The sequence below is a fragment of the Dasypus novemcinctus genome, chromosome 2 (genome assembly GCF_030445035.2).
Source record: "Dasypus novemcinctus isolate mDasNov1 chromosome 2, mDasNov1.1.hap2, whole genome shotgun sequence".
Taxonomy (NCBI): domain Eukaryota; kingdom Metazoa; phylum Chordata; class Mammalia; order Cingulata; family Dasypodidae; genus Dasypus; species Dasypus novemcinctus.
The window spans coordinates 183413102-183433668 of NC_080674.1; the positions used below are offsets into that span (position 1 = coordinate 183413102).

Genomic DNA, 20567 nt, shown 5'->3' on the forward strand with positions numbered 1-20567 from the left:
CTCCGTATGGCAGGTGGATGCTCTATCAGTTGAGCACGTCTGGTTCCCCTCTTCAGATCTTAATCGTGTCCTATGTTTCTACCCCTAGGCCCAGCCAGAGAGCCATCTTTTTTTTTTTTTTTTTAAGATTTTATCCACCCCTCGTTTGTTTGTGCTTGCTGTCTGCTCTGTGTGTCCACTTGCTGTGTGTTCTTTCCATGTCTACTTATCTTTTCTTCTCATCTTTCTCTTTGGGAGGCACTGGGAATCTATCCCAGACCTCCAGTGTGGGAGAGGGGCATTCAGTTGCTTGAGCCACCTCAGCTCCCTGCTCTGCTGTGTCTCTCACTGTCTCTCTTCTGTGTCTCCCTTTGTCGCGTCATCTTGCTGTGCCAGCTCCCCACAGTACAGGCCAGCTCTCTATGGCACAGGCCAGCTTGCCTTCACCAGGAGGCCCCGGAAATCGAACCCGGGACCTCCCATATGGTAGACAGGCGCCCAATCACTTGAGCCACATCTGCTTCCTCAGAGCTCCATCTTGACTCTCAAGATGGCTGAGAGCGTTGTCTAAAAGGGGGTCTCGTGCCACAGAGTAAACGCCAAAACCCATGGGCAGACGTGGGTGGAGGTCAAGGGACATGGGGGCTCCCCCCAAAGGGTTTGGCCTGGCTCTCTTTCCCCCAGATTCTCTCCTCCTAAACTTAAAAACACCGACAGCGACAGAATGATTCCTTATAAATCTCTGTTAAATAAAGGCCGTGCCCTGGCTGGGAGCCCCGGGGATGAGAATCCAATCCCCGGAATAGCTTCTGCCGCTCAGCATTTAAATGCTGTCTGTATTTTTATCCGGTGATGGGTCACTTTTGAAAAAACCCACTAATGTTCTGCCCCTCTAAGAATACATTTCCATTTATAGCCCAGGGGATGTTGCTGTGTCCTGGTGCGGGGCCGGCGGCTGCGTCCTGTTTCCAGTGATTTGGAAACCCGTCGGGGGCTGTGCTTCCCCCGCCCACCCCAGCCCCCAGTGGCCTTGAGAAGAGAGCTGCTCAGGAAGCCTGGCTCCTGGCCTCGGGCTCAGGCCAGGCCTCTCCTCTTCCTCTGACCATGAGCTCATCGTCTGGCTCTTGCGGGGTGGGGGAGGGCAAAGGGGGGCTCGGGGGCCTCTGTAGCTGTGCCCTGCCAGGGCCTTAGGGGTTGCACAACGCCACGTTCCAAAGTTCCCTGGGACCCCCTGTCCTTCACCCAGGGGGCTGGCTCTGCAAGGAGGCACAGGGTGGGGGCAGTAGTGAGCGCAGCCAAGGCCTCCGAGGCCAGCGGGGAGCTTTGGGGAGGCCACAGAGGGTCAGTGTGCGGCCTCCAGGGTCAGGCTGACCGAGGTTCCAATCCTGTCTCTGCCTTTTGCTGGCTGTGTAAGTTTAGGAAAATGGCTGAGCCTCTCTGAGTCAACATTTCTGCATCTGCTGAAGGTACCTCACAGATGGTGGGGAAGATTCCAGCAGGCCCGAGTATATCAAGTGTCTAAGTCATGCTTGGCTCATAGGGTAGGGCCCCAGGAAATGCAGTCCCCTTTTCCATCCCTGTGTTGACCCGTGGTAATCAGGTAGGTGCAGGAAGGAAGTCTTGAGGAATAAATGGGAAGTTAGAAATAAACAGGCAGCTTATACCTTAGTGATTCTCAGACCTCAGCGTGGATCCTCGTCCCCTGGACTTCATTTTTTGGCAGTGCAGATGCCTACCTTCCAGACCCCTTCCTGACTGATCCATTCAGCAGCGTGCGCCTGGATCTGGCAGCGTTACCAGCTTCTCAGTGGATTCTGAAGCAGAGCTCCAGGGACCACACTTTGAGAAACACTGCCTCCTTTAGTCATTCATCAGCTATTTATCATGGGCAAGCAGATGTGGCTCAAGTGATTGGGCTTCCGCCTACCACACGGGAGGTCCCAGGTTTGGGTCCCGGTGCCTCCTGGAGAAGATGAGCAAGACAGCGAGTTGGAGCAACGGGCTGGCGCAACAGGCTAGTGAGGTGAGCTGATGCAACAAGATGACGCAACAAGGAGACACAAAGAGGAAGCACAAAGAGGAAACACTATTAGAGACACAACAAAGCAGGGAGCAGAGGTGGCTCAAGAGATTGAGCACCTCTCTCCCACATGGGAGTTCCCAGGTTCGGTTCCCAGTGCCTCCTAAAGAGAAGATGAGCAGACACAGAGAACAGACAGCAAATGGACACAGAGCAGACAGTGAGCGTAAACAACAAGGGGGAGGGAATAAATTAATAAAATAGAAATCTTTAAAGTATGTATATATGTCTCTGTGTGTGTGTATGAATGTATGTATGTATTTATTTATCATGAACCTACTGTGTGCCAGGCACTTTTATAGGGGCTGGGCATGTAGTGATACCCAAAGGCAGGCTTGTATTCTGATGGTGGAGTCAGGCAGTGAGCAAACATCACAACAGCAGGAGCTGATGTTAAGGCTGATGAAGAAGTAGCAGGCTAAGGGGCTAGAGAGTGATGTCTTTTTAGTTTGCAGTCAAGAAGACTTCTCTGAGGAGGTGACATTTGAATATAAATCTAAATGAAGTGAGAGAACAAGCCATCCAGATATCTGAGAGAAGAACTTTCCAGATAGAGGGAACAGGAGGGGAACAGGCTTGGTTGTTCAAGCAACAGATTACATTAGGACTTAGAGCTCCAAAACGGATCCCCCATTCCTGCTGGGCACGGGCTTCGATCTCCTGCCAGGTGCTGGGGCTAGGCTGGCGGGGAAGCCTGGGGGAGCTGAGTTGTTCCATTGCTGAGGGCTTGAGGTTTCCATCTCACTGTCCTTTGAACAGGGTAAGAGTGTTCTGCAAAGCAAAGGCCATTTGTTATTGATTTCTGCTTCCTGTCACTAGAGAGCTTAATGCTAGTATTTGTCATTTTTGTGAGAGTCCTAAATTCTCTAACAGTTTGATAAAAGGCATCATCTGGCCCAGTGGTGGCCTTTGTCTTTATGCCATAGACCACCCCAAACACTCTGAGAATTCCTTGGGGGGTCATCTTCTTGGTCAACTGATTTTCCTTTCTCATTCATCACATGGTCCCAGCAGCCAGCACAATGCATCCCTCTACTTCTCGGGCATCTGGAAACCCCAGGAAGACACACGTGGTGATTTGGAAAGAATAGGGGGTTCTTGTCTCAGCTTTACCACCAGACTACTGGTGATCTTTCTGTGTTTGTTTGCCTGTCTGCAAATACATGGGTTTGGTTTCCACGATCCCTGAGGTTCCTCCCACCTCCATTGCTTTGTGATTTGAAGGCAGGTTTTGTGTGAAAAGCATGGTTCTGAGCATGTCAAGTTTGAGGGACAGGTGAGACACCCCCGGGAATGAAGTAGCACCTTGGGTGTTGCCATGTAAACTCTGTACTTGGCACAGTAAATTCTTTGCTCGTTGTTGTCGTCGTTGTTTTGGCACAGTAAATTCATGCAGAGATGAGTTGGCTGCGGAAGGCGGGTTTGAGTGCTTGTAAGGAACAGTTAGAGAGGGTGCTAGAGCACAAGGATACTGTGGTGCTCTGGGCAGCTGAGAGAAGAGAGAAGGACGAGACCGCCAACAGATTCAGCGCAGAGGCAGGACTGAGGGGAGCCAACGGCCCCTGGCCCCTGGTGACTCTGGGGTGATCTTACCCAGAGCAGGAAGAGGGTGGAGAGGAGGGAGAGGCAATAGCAGAGGCCAGCACACTGCGGGATAGGGATCAAATGGAAGGTGACAGGTAAGGCTGTTGAAGGGATTCTTTGAGAATTTTGGCAGGGAAGGGAGACAGTAAGATGGGGCAGGACACTTAGGCTGAGGTCCAAGAGAAGGCATCTGCAGTAGAGGCTGCTGTCCTGGCGATAGGACGTTCTCCCACTTGTTCAAGATCAATCCCGCTCACTGGTGTTAGAGATGAGCCTGGATTCAGGGGCTGGGGTGCCAGGAAAGTGCAGGGCGATGAGTGGCTCTTGGGTTCAGGTGGGGACAGAGGTGGGTAAAGTTCAGGACCAGCTCAGAGGACAAACTTCTTAAGCATGGACAAAACCTCTATGTATTTTGTTCACTGCACCAGCTCTGTGAGGCGGATGGTAGCGTCTCCAACTTACGGAAGAGGATACTGAAGTTCAAAAGGGGAATTTGAGTTCCCCAGCTGATGAGTAGCACGAAGTCGAGACCTTCCCATCTGTCTGCCACCAGTAGCCCTAAAAGTGGCTTAAACTAATAAGCGGGTTTTTGTTTTGTCTTTGTTTTTTAATCTCTGCCATTAGCTAAGCTTTTCCTCGTGGACCCAATGCATCTGTCCCAGCTCCAGACATTATATCTGCATTCAAGAGAAGAAGGTAGGAGGAGGGATAGTGTTAGTGCTGGTGATACCTGATCCTTTGATCATAAAAACGAAAGCTTCGCCCCTCCAGCAGACATCTGCTTGAACATCATTGGTCAGAACAGTCACGTGATCACCCCAAGCTGCAAGGAAGGCTGGGAACGTGAGTAGTCAGGTTGAGCATGTTTCTTAAGACTCTTTTCATTTGTAACAGCTTCCCTTCCTTCTTTCCTCTTCAGTCCTTTATTTATTGAAGAAACTAGGTCATTTGTCCTGTAGAATTCCCTACAATTTGGATTTGGCTTATTGAATAATGAAACCTGTTCTTCTGTTCCTGGTATTCTCTGCAATGGGTAGTAAGATCTGGAGCCTCGAGTAGATTCAAGGTCGATCCTTTTGGCAAGACTCCTTCACAGATGGTTCTGTGTCCTTGCTCATTGCCTCGTATGAAGAGGCACATAATAGCTGGTTGTCCTCTCTCTGAGGTGCTAAGAGTGGCCATTGGGTTCAGGTGGCAGCGCCCAGGCTCGAGCATGACAAAGTTTCCCACCAGGGATGCACACTGATGGTTTTTCTAGTTCTGTCACTCCTTCAGCATGTATTCTTTGAGATTTCTCTATAAAAAAGAACTTTTGCCCTCATCAACTATTTGCTTACCTAGAAATACATTTTGTACAAGAAGAGGCAGAATAAGTGCTTTTCCTTTATTTTCCAGTTTCCAGATAATGAATGAATGGCTTAGCAACTCAGAAGGTGACCAACGAGATTTTCTGTTGTGTTTTTTTTTTCAGTAGCATTACAAACCATCAGATTATTTAATACCTGATGTGTTTCAATCCTTGGCTGTCATTAAAAGTTTTTTTATTTAAACCCCTTTGAGGTATAGCTGACATACAATAAACCTCACATACTTAAAATGTACAGTTTGAGAAATTTCGATGTATATGTACACTCATAAAACTAGGATCAGTCAAGATAGTGAATCTATCCTTTCCTCCAAAATTTCCTTGTGGGCCACCTCCTCTCCCCAGGCAGCAAATGATCTGTTTTCCCTCCCTCTATATTAGTTTGCATTTTCTAGAGCTTTATTTAAATCGACTCATACAGTACGGACTGTAAGTTTGTCTGGTTTCTTTCATTCAGCATAATTATTTTGAGAATCATCCGTGTTGTTGTGTATGTCAGTAGTTCATTGCTTTTTATTGCTTTCGAGTATTCCACTTTGTGCCTGTTAATGGTCATTTGTGTTGTTTCCCGTTTGTGGCTGTTACAAATAAAGTTTCTATGAATATTCATATCCATGTCCTTGTGTGAGCACATGCTTTTCACTTCCCCTAGGGTTTTCATTTCATTTCATTACCTAGGAGTGGAATACCTGGATCATATGCCAGGTGTATGTTTAACTTTTTAAGAACCTGCCAAACTCTTTTCCAAAATGGTTATAGCACTTTTCACGCTCATCAGCAATGCATGAGTTCCCGTTGCTCCATATTCATAACAGTGCCAGCCAGGATCAGTCCACATCATTTTGCCATTTTAATAGCTGTATCGTAGTATCTCATTGTGACTTTTTTAAAGGATGTTTCTGCAGTAATCCTTTTTGTTTTATTTTATTTACTTTATTTTATTTCTTAGAAGGTACTAGGGATTGAACTCGGGACCTCATGTGTGAGAAGCAGGCACTCAACCACTGAGCTACATCCATTCCCCTCATTGTGACTTTGATTTGCATTGCTCTAATGCCTTTGACGTTAGCATCTTCTCTTGTGGTTATTTGCCTTCAGTGAAATGTCTGTTTAGATCTTTTGCCCATTTTTAGGGGGTTATTTGTTTTCTTATTGTTGGGTTTTGAGAGCTCTTTATACTGAATATGTCTGTTATTAGACATGTAATTTGCATGTGTTTCTCCTAGTCTGTGGCTTATCTTTTCTGTCTTTTAACAGTGCCTTTCAAAGAGCAGAAGCTTTAAGTTTTGATTAAGCCTAATTTATTCACTTTTTTTCTTTTATGGGATTGTGCTTTTGGTATCCTATCTAAAAAAAATATTTGTTTAACCCAAAGTCAGAAAGATTTTCTTTTATGTTTTTTTCTAGAAGGTTTACAGCATGTCTTGAAGTCAGGTCTAACTTTCTCTTTTATTTTCAAAGTGGTTTTGCCTGTTTAAATAACCTTCACATTTCTGTATGAATTTTAGAATCAGCTTGTTTTCCACAAAACCACCTGCTGTGATTTTTTTCTTTCTTACTTTCTTTTATTATTTTCTTCTCTTTTTCTGCTGTGATTTTGATTGGAATTGGGCTGAATCTATAGATCAGTTTGGGGAGAATTGCCATCTTCACAACATTGCAATAACACTCAATAATACCCATGAACCTCTTTCATTTTGTTCAGCAGTGTTTTATAGTTTCAAATACATGGGTCTTGCATTTCTTTTGTCAAACATATCCCTACCTAGTTCATATTTTTATGCATTTTCTAAGAATAATAGAAGTAACTGTTTGTATACGGTTTTGGTTTCACCTTCCATTGTTTCTTATTGAAGATGTTAGCAGTGATGTAAATACATTTCTATTTCTATGCCACCCCCTACAAACATACACATAAAATTCAACAGAATGCAGTGTTCTGTACTTTGCTTTCTTTTCTTTGTATCCAGGAGATCCTCCCTGTCCTCATTCCCCTTTCTAACTGCATCATCCTCTATTTTGTGGATGTTCTGAATTAATTCAACCAGTCCCCATTTGGATGCTGTCCAGTCTTTTGCTATTACAGCTGGCGCTGCGGTGAAAAGCCTTGCGCGTACGTCGTTTTATATTTTCACCTGGAATTTGCTGAGTGCCATCATTGAGCCGGGCCCTGTAGGACCCACAGGATATTTAGGGACAGACCAGACCCCTCCCAGCCCATCGGGAGCAGAAGACCCATGCAGGCAGCTGGGGCCTGTGCCAGGAATAAGTCCACGGAGCCCGAGGAATGGCGGGCAGCCTCAGGACGGGCGTGGGGGTTAGGAGCCTTCATCAGGGCTTCGGGAAGCCCAGCAGCCCTTATTCTTTCTTCTTCCTCTTTGGCTAGACTTGGTCTCGGGTGTCTGTGGGGAGAAGTGGGGGCAGGCCAGGACTTTGGGTCAGAGTGGGTTTTTGGGGACTGGAGAGGGCCATGTGGACACCCCTGGCTGAGAAGTGGAGCGGCAGAGCCCTGCTGTACGTAAAGACACCTCCACCTGCGCCCGGGATGTGGGGAGAGGTCCGCCGGCGATGGACTGGGGAGAGAAAACAGTGTGTGTTCTGGCGGCTTCAGCAGAACATGGCCGTGTGAGCAGGCAGACCTCACCTGAACCTCCTCTGGATCCAGGACCGCCCCCCTCCCAGCTCCCAGCCTGTCCCCTGTTCCAGGCAGAGTGGTTAGAGGCCAAGTCCTGACTGGAGTTCAGAGACGGCACGAGTTCAAGCCCTGGTTCTGCATCTTGGACAAGTCACATGGAAGAACAGGAGTATCTACCGCACAGGGCTGTAAGAGCGACATGAAATAATGAGTACGGTGTCCTGGTCTGGGGCCCCGTGCACAGGAAGTCTACACAAATGCGGGGAGCTAGGGCAATTTGTATGATCGCCGTTTATTATTATTATTATTATGTTTCCTCCCTCCATGTGCCTCCATTTGGGCTGGAGACAGGAAGGGACTTTTTTCCTTCCTTTTGACAGTCAACTGCTGTGAGCTCCTGTTAGGAGTTTGAAGGTCAAGGACAGGATTCTAGGGCTCCTGCGAACTGGTGCTGAGCAGAGTTCTGTCTCTGTCCGTGCTCAGCTCTGGTCTGCTCATTTATCTCTGTGTGCCCACACACGCACACATATACACACGCGTGTGCACACACGTGCACTAGCACAATGACTGGTTCTCAGCAAGGTGGAGGGAATGAGTAAGTGAACAAACAAGTAAGCTTTTTACCTAAATCCCCGGCACCCTGCGCCAAGGCTTCCAACAGGCTGGTGGGGCTAGTTTGGCCAGGCCAAAGCTCCAACCAAAAGCCTCAATGGCTATTTTTGGGACGAATGACCCACCACTTCCAATGACTTGCGCCTAAATGGCGTCTAATTTCATTAAGCCTTGGAAACAGTGACATCACAAGCAGCCGCCTGGTAGCCGCCCACATATGGAGAACCGCAGGGTGATCTGAGATTCATCTGCAGAGGCAGGGGCGCAGCAAGGTCCCAAGCAGCAGAAGTTAAAATAGCAGAGCTGAGACATTTTGCTATGAAAAGAAATTACAGATGAACTCCATTAGTCAGATATTTCCAGTGGCATTTTCCTTGCTCGGGAGCAGGGGAAGACTTATGCATGTTTATTTTGGGTTGGGTTATACCACCGTTCCTCGCGTCCTAGGCTAGAAGTGGCCTTAACGTGAGAATTTCTGTTAAGTGAGTCCCATATTCTCCTTGCCCTCTAGTCCCAATGCTGACCTGTGTTCTTGTGGAACTTGTTTTATACCAACGTGTTACGAAGGTAGAGGCATGAGTTCAACACCCTTTTTTTTCCTTTTCTTTTCAATTAGGCCAATAAAAAGAATTTATTTGGGAAAGGGAGGGAAAGAACAGAGCTTGCTGAGAAATGGGAGAAATGGAAATGCCCACCAAGATTTGATACGGGCTCCTGGAGGCAGAGAGAGAGAGCTCTGCCTTGTGTGGTCACCTTTTAAACTGCTAATTATTCCTCCCCCTTGCTAATGCTAAGGGGAGGGGCCCCACTGTTACTGGGGACTCCACCAATGGTGGGGGCCAATGATGAGGCCTTCAACACCTTTTCATTAAATTAGTGACCCTCGTCCTTACCGCGCTGTTACAGTAAGTTTCAAAGTCAATTCAAGTGGCCTTAACCTTTTCCCCGTGGGCCCCTTTGCTAAGCGTTCTCCCGCGAGCGCTGCCTTCTCAGGCAAAGGGGGAGGGAAGGACTCCCTAACTCCAGATTCCAGGGCTCGGTGGGGGCGTCGAGGCGGGGGCCATGGCTTCACACATCCAGTGCAGAGCCGCCGGCGGCCTGGGAAGTGACAAGGGTCAAGGGGGAAACGAGCTTCCCGTGTGAAGTTTTGCCGGGTGTTACAGGGTTTCTCAGCTCTGACACTGTGGCATTTTGGGCCGATCATTCTTGGTTGTCGTTGGGCTGTCCTGTGTGTTGTAGGGTGTTCAGCCGCATGCCTGGTCTCTCCCCACTCGATGCCAGTAGCCCCCGCGCCCCCACCCAGCTGTCACCACCAGAAATGCCTTCAGAGCTTGTCAAATGGCCCTTGGGGCCAAAATCAGCCCCGGATGAGAACCCCTGATGTACAGTTTTTCAAAAGCATGCGAGACACCAAGAAGTCCGCAGCTTTTTATTGCCCTGTTTTTGTCTCTCAGTACTCTGAGTTTAGTTATACCTTGAACCCGGCAAGTCACTCTTGGGGTTTCCTTGTTCGGCCTCTGGATCCCATCCTAGCAGGCACTCAGCCTCCCGCCCGTCCAGCTCCCGTCCCTGCCCTTACTCCTCTGGTGTCTGGCATACCTGTCAGTCTTTCTTAAATCCAGGTTATTGTTCTCCTGCTTTAATTTAAACCAGTTTTCCCTTTTTAAAAGTGAAAGTGTCTAAACATCCACAAAAGTAGAACAGTCCAGGGAACTCTCACGTGCCCCATCATCAGCCTCGCCACCTTCCAGTTCATCTGTAATCTCACTTTTAGGGGCAGCCAGTGGCCCTTTACCTTGGGCAGCCTCATTTGTTGGCTCATTCGTTCAACTAAACTCCCCCCAAGGGCCTGGGCTGGGCAGGGCTGGGCAGCAGGAAAGGCCCGACAGAAAGGGCCCAGTCCCTGCCCTTGAGAAACTCACAGCCAAGTGCGAGGGCAGGAAAAGGAGTATTTTTTAAATTTGACAACCGTAAAGAATCCAGCCTTTAGCTTTCTCTGTTGGTGGCTAAGCAATTCCAGTAAGTTAACCTTTCTCCATTAGAAGTATTTCCCACCCAAACAGGCCCAGTTTGTCCCCATGCTTTGGGGAAAAGTAGCAAGAACATCACTTAGGCTTGGAGTCACATCCCTGCTGTGGCACTTAATAGGGACCTGAGCTGAGCCAAGTCACCAGCCTCTCTGTGACTCATCTGTAAAATGGGATAACAATCCCTAATTTGTAGGCTGGCCAAGAGAATGGACGAGAACATGCGAGCCAAGGACCTAGTGTGATCCTGGCACACGGAAGGGTCTCAGTGAGCATCCCTGTCACCTCCCCCCCCCCACTTTTCCTTATCCTTTCCTCCCTAGTCTCTTGACTGCAGGGTGACCACAAGCCTGTCGCATCACGGCAGCAAGGGGCTGACTAATGCGAGTCAGAGACGGCGGCTCACTTCCTGATCTGTCACATGCCTGGGTTCTCATCAGTCTCCTGGTGGTCCATTTTCTCAGTGACAAAATTTCAATGCTGACTCACATGGCTTGTGGTCAGCTCTGGACCCAGGGTCTCTTCTATCTCTATTTGCCCTTCGTCATCTGGGTTTGTGCTGGGGGGATAGGGTCATTACTGTTTGGGTGGCTCTTTCCCAAGGAAACAAAAGCGTTGTTGGACCGACCGGCAGCTTCATGAGGACAGGGGCCGTAACTACCTTGACCATCTCAGTTTCCCCACCATCTACAATACACCTTGACAGTGTGTGTTCAGTAAACCCCTGTTGAATGAATTAATGAATTTTGAACTGGTCCCTGTTTTCCAGAAGATTCCTGCCTGCCCTGGGGTAGCATCTTTGGAAAAGCAGATGACCAAAACCTTGAGCCCTTAATTCACATTCCCAGTAAGTGAGTTCTAAACTGATTCCCGTGGATTGTGGGGCAGTGGAAGGCCCACAGCCTGGGACCTGTTCAGTTCTGCCATTCACTGGGCTGTGAATGACCTCTGTCTGAACTTCAGTTTCCTCCATGGAAAATGGATGTCAGTAACGGTTAGGATTATTGTGAGAACTCAATGTAAAGATACATGTGAATGTGCTCAGCAGGGGCTGGAAGTGATCTTGGTTTAGCGTCGTTCACTCTTTTCAGAGCATCTGCCTCATTGATTGCCTTCTGTAGTTTGGCGCACGTCTCACCTCCCTTCCTTAGACCTTAGTTCAATCAGCGCCCCACCCTCAAAAAAGGCATGCTCTCTCTGACACGCGACACATTTGGCTATAGTTTGTTAAACTGGCACCTCAAATTCAGATGCCTCCCCCAGGACCACGCATGTATGTAAAAAATGGGTTGAGTGGGGTTTTTCAGTGAAATCTCCCCCCTTAAATTTTTTTCTTTTAATTTCCATTAAATTACAAAAATTTTAAAGTTTTCATTTTGAAATAACCTCAGACTTGCAAAAAGAGTTGCAAAAACAAGACAGTTTCCTTATGTCTTTTACCTGAGCTTTCCCAAATGTCAACATTTGACACAACCATAATGTAACTCTCACAGCAGGAAACAAACAGTGACCCAATATTATTAACCAATCCACAGACTTATTCAGATTTCACCAGTTGTCTCATCTAAGTCCTTTTCTGGTCCAGGGCCCAATCCAGGATCCCACATTGATTTCATTGTCATTGTCTTTAATGTCCTCCAATATGTGACAGTTACTGGTCCTTCCTTACCTTTGATGAGGTTAACACTTTTGAAGAGTGCTTTTTTATTTTGCATTATTTGATCAGCTTTATTTACATAATCACATACCATGCAATTCACCCCATTTAAAATGCACAATTTTTTGGTATAGTCAGAGTTGTGTAACCATCACAGCAATCAATTTTAGAACATTTTTATTCCCCCCAAAAGAAACCCTTTATGCATTAGCATTCACTTCCCAATTCCCCTTACTTCCAGACCCTACAACCACTAATTTACTTTCTGTCTCTAAGGATTGCCTGCTCTGGACATTGCATATAAATGGAATCATACAATATGTGGCCCTTGGTGTCTGATTTCTGTCATTTAGCATGATGTTTTCAAGGGTCATTCATGTCATAGCATGTATGAGTATGTCCTTTTTACTACCAAATAATATTCTGTTGTATGAATATACTATATTTTGTTTATCCACTCATCTGTTGATGGACACTTGGGTTGTTCCCATCTTTCGGCCATTGTGAGTAACACTGCTATGAACATTTGTGTACAAATATCTGTTTGAATCCCTGTTTTCAATTCTTGCGGGTATATAATTGCTGCGTCATATGATGATTTTCACTTTCCTGATGGCCAGTGATTTTGTGCATCTTCTCATGTGCATATTGACTATTTGCATATCTTATTTAAAGAAATGTATAGTCAAGTCCTCTGCCCATTTTTATTGTGTTGTCTTTTTTTATGATTGTACTGTAAGAACTATTCATGTATTCTATAGAATACGTTCTATGTTCTAGATACAAGTCCCTTATCAGATATGATTTGCAAAATTTTTCTTCCATTCTGTGGGTTTCATTCATTTTTAAAAATTTGAAAACTTTGCATTTTGAAACAACCTCAGACCCACAGGACAGCCATGAAAACAATAGAAATCCCATGCAGTGAACTCCAACACCCCCCTCATACACACATCCAAATACCCAGACCCACCAACCCCAATACCCTGTCACCACTGCCGTTATCATTCCAGTCATCCGTCATCCATCCATCCATCCACCTACCTATCAGTCTAGCTAGATGTCTGTCATCCCTCCATCCATTCACCCTCTGAACATCTGAGAGCAGGCTGCACTCATTGTACTCTCGAACACATAATTCCTTCGTGTACACTTCCCACGATCAAGGGCACCCATTCATGCATTCACTCCAAGCATAGCCTTCAAGCTCAAGAGATTCAACATTGATATAAAGCTTAAATGCTATATTCCAATTTTTTCTTAGGATGCTAATAATGTCCTTTGGAGTCTTTTTTCTCCATTCTTAGATCTCATCCAGAGATCTACATTTGTCCTTATCTCTTTAGTTTCTCTTTTTTTTTTTGATTGTGAAAACATATACACAGCATAAATCTTTCCACCCTAACTTTTCCCAACCATGCCGTACCATTCAGTGGGATTAATCACATTCAGAATGTTGCAATGCCCTCCCCACCATGGGTTACTAGAACTTGCCCTTCAACCCCAAAGAACCCCAACACTCAGTTTGCATTAACTCCCCATTGCCTTGCTCCCCAGCCCTGGTAACCTGTACTCTACTTTCTGTCTCTATAAATTTGCAGATTCTCTTGTATATATTTTTTTGTGGTTACCATAGGGCTTAACTTTAACATCCTACATCTATAACAATCTTGTTTGCTTTGATACCAGCATAACAATTTCAAAAGGATACATAAATTATGCTCATTTACCCCTCTGTCCCCCCACCTTTATCTAGTTCTTGTCACATTATGATTCCAAAACTATTTATCATTACATTTTATGCATTTGCCTTTTAGAGCTTATAAGAAGTAGAAAGTAGAATGACAAGTTAAAAATACAATAGTACTGGTATTTATGTTCACCCAGGTCATTTTCTTTACCTGAGATCTTTGTTTCTTCTTGTGGCTTCAGTCATTTGTCTCTGTGTCCTTTCCTTCCAACCCTCAGAGCTCCCTTTGACATTTCTTGTAGGGCTGGTCTAGTGATGATGAGCTCCCTCAGCTTTTGTTTTTCTGGGACTGTCTTAATCTTGCCCTCAGTTTTGAAAGTTCTCTCTTTATCTTTGACTTTTGACAGTTTGATTATACCATGACATGGTTTAGCTCTATTTGGTTTTATTCTCTTTGGAGTTCGTCGAGCACCTTGGATGTGTATATTCATGTCTTGCGTTAAATTTGGGACGTTTTCAGTCATTATTTGTGTGTGTATTCTCTCTGCCCCTTTCTCTCTTTTTTCCTCCTTCTGGAGAAGGCCTATATTGGCACACTTGATGGTGTCCCACAGATTCCCCAGGCTCGGTTCACTTTTCTTCATGCTTCCCTCTTTCTGCTCCTCAGACTGGATGAGTTCCATTGTCTTATCTGCAGGGTAACTGATTCTTTGCTCTGTCAGCTCCAAAATGTGGTTGAGCCTCTCCAGGAAATGCTGAACTTCTGTGACTGTGGTCTCCAGCTCTGTCTATTCCTGTCCATAATTCCAGCTCTGTTGATATTTTCTTTGTGTACATGTCATTTCCCTGATTTACTTTTGTTCTTTGTCCCTGTTTTCCTTTAGCTTTGAGAATATTTAGGACCATTTTTTAGAAGTCTTTTTCTGTAATGCCCCAGGTGAGATCCTCCTCACATGGCTTTTAATACTTTAATCTCCTTCTTGGCCTTTGCATGGAAACTTTGATATCTTGATGGGTTATTTCAGGAATTTAGATTCTGTGGCAGTTATTTCTTAAGTTTGTATCCAGCTTGTGTTATGACAAGGCTTTCCTGGAATGCCAGGACCTAACCAAAGGGAAAAAAAAAGTCTTTGCAGATCGGCTTGAGTGAGTGTATGAGTGTGTGAGTGTCACTGTGCTTTCCTGCAGGGCTTATCCCTACAATGAGTTTGGAGAATCGCTCCAGGCTGGAGCATAGGGCCTCCCTGATCTTTTCTGCCATGCCTTTTGTCTTGGGCATAGATGTGTAGCCCTAGGAATTCCCCAGCTTGCAGGGATACGAATGTCCCTTCTTCTGTAGGAAACAGTTTCTTCAGAGTCCTGGACACATCCCTGCATGTCCTGCAGCCAGCGCTCCCTTGCCCCAGGCAGCCAACTGATTGCTCTCCCACCGCCCTCTGTGGGAGGACTTGTCGCACTGCCTTCTACACCTCAGGGCAGTTCTGTAACAGCAAATCCCTCAGGCCCTCACCAGACAGAGAGGCAGGCATCGATGCTCCCAGCCTGAGTGGATCCACCCTGGGAGCACACCCCAGCCCCGCAGAGCTGGGAGGGGAGGGGAGAGGCCAGCCAGTTACCAGGAGAGCTACTGCTAAGTGGCCTGTCTCTTGATTTGTTGCTGGCCCTGTAACTGCATTCCTTAACTGTTTTCTGGAGCGCTGAAGCGTCTCACTCCCCAATCTTAGTCGGGGTGGGCCTCATGGGTGTGTTTCAGAGTTATTTTGTAGATTGACCCTTAGTTTGGATTTGTCTAATATTTTCTCGCAGTTAAATTTAAGTTGTGTGTTTTTGGGGATATCACCACAGAAGTGACTGCCCTCCTCAGTGCCTCACGTCAGGAGGCACATGCTGTGTCTCATCACTGGCGAAGGTCGCTTTCGTTTCTTGGTTCAGTGGTGTCTGCCAGCGTTCTCCACTGCAGAGTTATTTTCCCCTTTATCGTTAAGAGGTATTCTGTGGGGAGTGCTTGGAGGGTGTGTAAGTATCCTGCTCCTCATCAAACTTTCAGTTTATTCATTTATTTCTGTCTGTACGGACTCGTGGCTTCCTCCTTTATCATCGGGTTAGAATCTATTACTATCATTATTTCGATGCTCACATAGTTTCTTCTTTGGCCAGAGGGAGGCCCTTTAAGCTGACTTTTTAAGAGATGTCCTCATTCTTTGAACACTTTCTTGCTTTTTGACCCAAAAAGAGAGGCTGCTCACCCTGCCTTGGCCTGGGGACTGAGCCATTTCTCCAAGGAGCGCTCATTCTCTTTAGTAGATGAAACTGTGAAGAAGCCAAGAGTTGGGTGCTAGAGCACTCGTCACTGTTGGGCTCTCTCTGTGGAAGGAGCTAGGAAATATGCATGCACATGATTTGTATTCATATATGTGTATATTTCCTTATTGTGTATATTGAAAACTGTGAGCTCAGGCCGATCCCTCCAATTCCATTCTTTACACCACAGGGTTTTTTTTCCCTCTCCCTAGTTTTACCTCCTTTCCTCGATACTGAGGCCCCTGGCTCCCATTGTCCTCAGTACGCTCGAGTATTTGATCAGCCCACCTGTGTGTGACAATCTCCCCTCTGCCCCCGCTCACCCCTCGGCCCTGGCCCGTCTTCTCACCCTGGGTAGCCTTTGACTTCCCACAAAACTCCCAGCTTTTACACAAGGGTCCCATATTTCTGAAGCTGTGTGCCCCGTGTTGTAGTTCGCCAGGGCTGCTGGAAGGAAGCACCGCGGGCTGGCCGGCAGCAGCCACGGGCGTCTCTTGCCTCGCGGCTCGGGCGGCTAGAGGCCCCGCAGCACGGCGTCGGCTGGTCCGCGCTTGCTCGCCGCCGTCCGTAACTCAGTCCCTCTCTCTGTCTCCTCCCGACTCTGCTTCCAGATCTCTGCTTGTGAGGACCCCAGGCATATCAGATGAAGGTCCGCCCCGATTCAGGGTGGCTCCCCTGAACAGATCGGGTCTTGGAGGATTCCATTTCTAAATGAGTTCACGTCCGCAGGACCAGCCTTTAGGACTTGTGCACATCTTTTTGGGGGGGCATAGCACACATCTTCTGCCTGTGGGTTCCACTGTATAACCCCTTATTTTGCACTTGGGGAAACTGAGGCCTGGCAGGGGACAGGGATCTTCTCCAGGTACAGGGCCACAGCACGGCCGAGCCTGGGCGAGCCCTCACCTGCTCTTCCCCGCCCCTCACTGCCCACCTTTGCTAGTTTTTCTCGTCTCCTTAGCCTAGGAGACCCCACGAGTCCTCCACCCCGGCCCAAATGGGCTAAGACTCAAAGCTGACCGTGGCCCTGCTCAGCTCAGGAGGCCACACACCGGTAACCCCCGGGCCGCGCCTCATCTGCAGGCGCATCCCATCTGCCCTGTAGAGCGTGGGCCCAGCATTTGAGAATTGAGCACTTTCGGGTAAAATGCCAGATTTGTGACTTCTTTTGAAAATTGAGACGATCTGGTCACCCAGGCCCCCACTTCCCTCCGCCCAGTAGTAATGCAGGGAGGCTCAGGGGCAGTAGCCCCCTTTTTTTGTTTTCTTCTCACACTCCCAAATATGCAGCCCTCCGACTGCCTCCCGTGGCGGAACCCGCCTGGGATCCTTTGGTACGTGGCCTGGGAATCAGTTCAGGCTGTGATCCTGGCCTTCGAGGCCCTCCCCACCCCTTCAACCTCCGCTCCTTCCATCCCCCCCTCCCCATCCCACGTGCCTACTCTGGGCCTTTGCGTCTGCTGCCCCTCCACTCGGAGTGCCTTTCCTTCACCCACCTGTCCTCCTGTCCTGTTAGGCATCACCTCCTCCAGGAAGGCTCCCCGACTTACCCCAGGCCAAGTTAACTGCTGCTTTCTGGGTTCCTGCAGCGCCTCTGGCTAGCTCCACGATGGACTGCTATATAATGTTCTCCTTCCTATTTCTTTGTCTCTGCTACTAAAATTACAGGCTCCTTGGGGCCAGGGTCTTTTTCGTTTTTTATTTTATTTTATTTTTTATTTAACATTCTATTTGGACAAACGTATAGGACAGTTGCAAAAATAATACAAAACCCATACAGAGAACGCCAACTTATCCCCCACCCAGATACCTGATTTTAACACGTTGCCACATTTATCTACCTATTTTCTAGGCATTTGAGAATAGGTTGTACGTACATCCTTGAACACATAGTACATCCATGCACATTCAGGGGCTGGATTTTACCTCTGGGCCCCTAGTGCTGTACAGAGGGCCTGGCACATAGTAAAGTGCTCCGTCAATGTTAGTGAGAGAAGCATTAAACCACATAATGGTGAATGGTTGTATAGCATTTCCCGGGCACCAGGCCTGGTTCTTAGGGCTTTGTGTGTTCAGTTATTTGACCCTCACAACTACTAGCTAGGGGAGACCTTTTTTTGGCGATAATCATCTTTATTTGTTTTCTATCTTTTTTTTTTTAAAGATACGTAAATCACACAAAATGTTCCATTAAAAAATATAAGAGGTTCCCATATACCCCACTCAACCACCCCCCATTCCTCCCACATCAGCTTCTTTCATTAGTGTGGTGCATTCATTGCATTTGATGAGTACATTTTGGAGCACTGCCACACAGCATGGATTATAGTTCACATTGTAGTTTACACTCTCCCGCAGTCCATTCAGTGGGTTGTGGCAGGATATATGATGTCCAGCATCTGTCCCGGCAATATCACTCCAAGTCCCGAAAATGCCCCACATCACACTTCTTCCCTCTCCCTGCCCTCAGCAACTCCTGTGGCCGCTGTCTCCACATCAGTGATTCAGTTGCTTCCATTGCTAGAGTCACAGTAGTTCTACAGTAGAATACCAGTGAGTCCACTCTAGTCCATGTATTATTCCTCTGCCCTGTGGACTCTGGGATGGTGATGTCCTCTCCTCCTCTGTATCTCGAGGGGCTTAGATTCCACATGGCTGATGGATGAGACTCCTGCTTGCAGCTGTGGATTCCCTCGGTTCCCTGGTGTGGTGGTTGACCGTCCTCACCTCCCTGTTAGCTGACCTCTCTACACGTACCTCTTCTGTCACTTGCTAAACCTGTGGTTGGTGCTGGGGTTGGTGTATGCTCAGGAGACTAGACTCTCTGGACTGGCCATGTGCCAGCTGGGCCCTGAGCCTCTGCAGAGCTGCAACGCCTACTCTCCAGTTTGTTGGACTTACCCAGGTCAGCTGACAGGGAGACTTACTCTTGCTGCCCACAAAGGAACTGAGGCACAGAGAGGTTAAGGGACATGCCTGAGATCAGGTTTGAACCCAGTCTGCCTCGACTGCCCATGCTCGTAACCTCTAATCAGGCTCTCAAGGTTAAAGGATCCGGCATCTTCAGAAGAAGGGAGGTGAGCAGGTGTGGAGAGGTGAGGCGGGTAGACCCCAACCCCACCCAGTCACACCCCTAACCCCGCTTTCTGGTCCACCCTTAGAGCCTGCACGGGTGAGCGGTGGCTGAGTAGACAGCAATCAGAGAGAAAGTGGTGTCTTAGCTGGGCCGTCCACAGGACTCTTTCGTCCCCTAAGGCCTCAGAAAACAGCTCATTTCATGTGAGGTTAGAGTGAGCGCCTCAGAGCCAAATATCAGATGTTGCACAAGATTCCAACTCATTGCATGGGCCTTAGCAGGCCTCATTATTTCCCCATCTCCAAAGAGGAACCGCGGGGCAGGGTGCAGCCCCGAGGGTGGGAGCAGCGGGTCCCTGCAGTAGTTCTCCCATCGAGCCTGGGAACACGGGCTGACTTGGTGCTCTCTTCCTCAAACCCTGCTGGGAAGAACCGGCTGCTCAGGTTCCAGCCAAGGGAAGGAAGCCGGCGTGTGCGACGACGCTCTCGTGCGTGCTCTCTGTGTCAGACTCTCCATGCAGAGAATTGTATAGGGGGGTGTATGGTTGGTGGCTATGGAATACATCTAAATCTAATCAATCAAAAATAGAATAAAAATAAGTTCCCTGATCCCAGCTGCGAATTAAGGAAATGAGAAGAAAAAATTATTTCCCTTGTTACTCCCCACAGAAGTCTTACAGGGTGTAAAAGGAGTAGACCCATTCAAAAACGAGACTCAGAGAGGCGAAGGCGTTTGCCTCAGATCACACAGCCAGGAAGAGGATAAGCACAGAGTTGAAGCCGGGGCAATCCAAGTCCCGAGCCTTAACTCTAACCTATATTTAATCCTGAATTCTTCCACCGAGTCTTCTGCCCCACCCCGCGGCCTCCCTGTGCTTTGGGGGATCCGTATGGAAGAGAGGCGTGGGCTCTGCTCCTGGAGAGAAAAACGGCACGCGAAGGGAGCCGCTCCCATGCCTTAGAGACACCAGCGTTGAGAAAATCCCCGAGAAGCAGGCAGCAGGGGCCAGCCACCAGGAAGGTGGGGGGGGGGAGACCAGGAGGAGGGGGGGAGGCGCGGGGACGGGAAAGGGAGGGGGGGTGACGCCAGGCAGGAATGCGGCGCCGTTATATAACTCCAGGAGGGCTGTGCGTCTGCCTGTTCCCTTTCGCGTCAGGGTCACCCACGAGGCCTGCGGTCATTTCATTCCACGGATACTTACCAGGTGCCGGCACGTGGCGGGCGCCGGCAAGGGGCTGGGTCCAGGGCTGGGGGCACGCCCTAACCAGGCCCCTGCCCTGGCGGAGGTTGTGTGCTGATGGGGAGAGACCCGTCAAGCAGCAGAAACAGAGGCGAGGCCCCAAGGCCGTGTCAGGTGGCAGTAAGTGTTAGGCAGGAGGTGCCAGGTGGTGCGACCGAAGGGCAGCGCGGGGGGCCGGGTGTGCCGCCAAGGGGCGCCCCGCAAGGCCTCTGGGAGGAGGCGGCTTGCAGGGGTGGGAGGCGCTGGCTCGGGGGGCAGCGTGGTGGCCGAGCCGCGGTGTGCCGCCCCGCCACCTTGAGACCCGCTCCTCGTGCCCGTCT

At 48.3% G+C, this 20567-nt stretch overlaps 1 protein-coding gene across 1 annotated transcript in view; it reads left to right on the top strand.

Annotated features, from left to right (window-relative positions):
* The window catches only part of ERGIC1 (endoplasmic reticulum-golgi intermediate compartment 1), a 111104-nt gene that overhangs the window by 35338 nt on the left and 55199 nt on the right, over positions 1-20567 (top strand). The window lies entirely within an intron of this gene.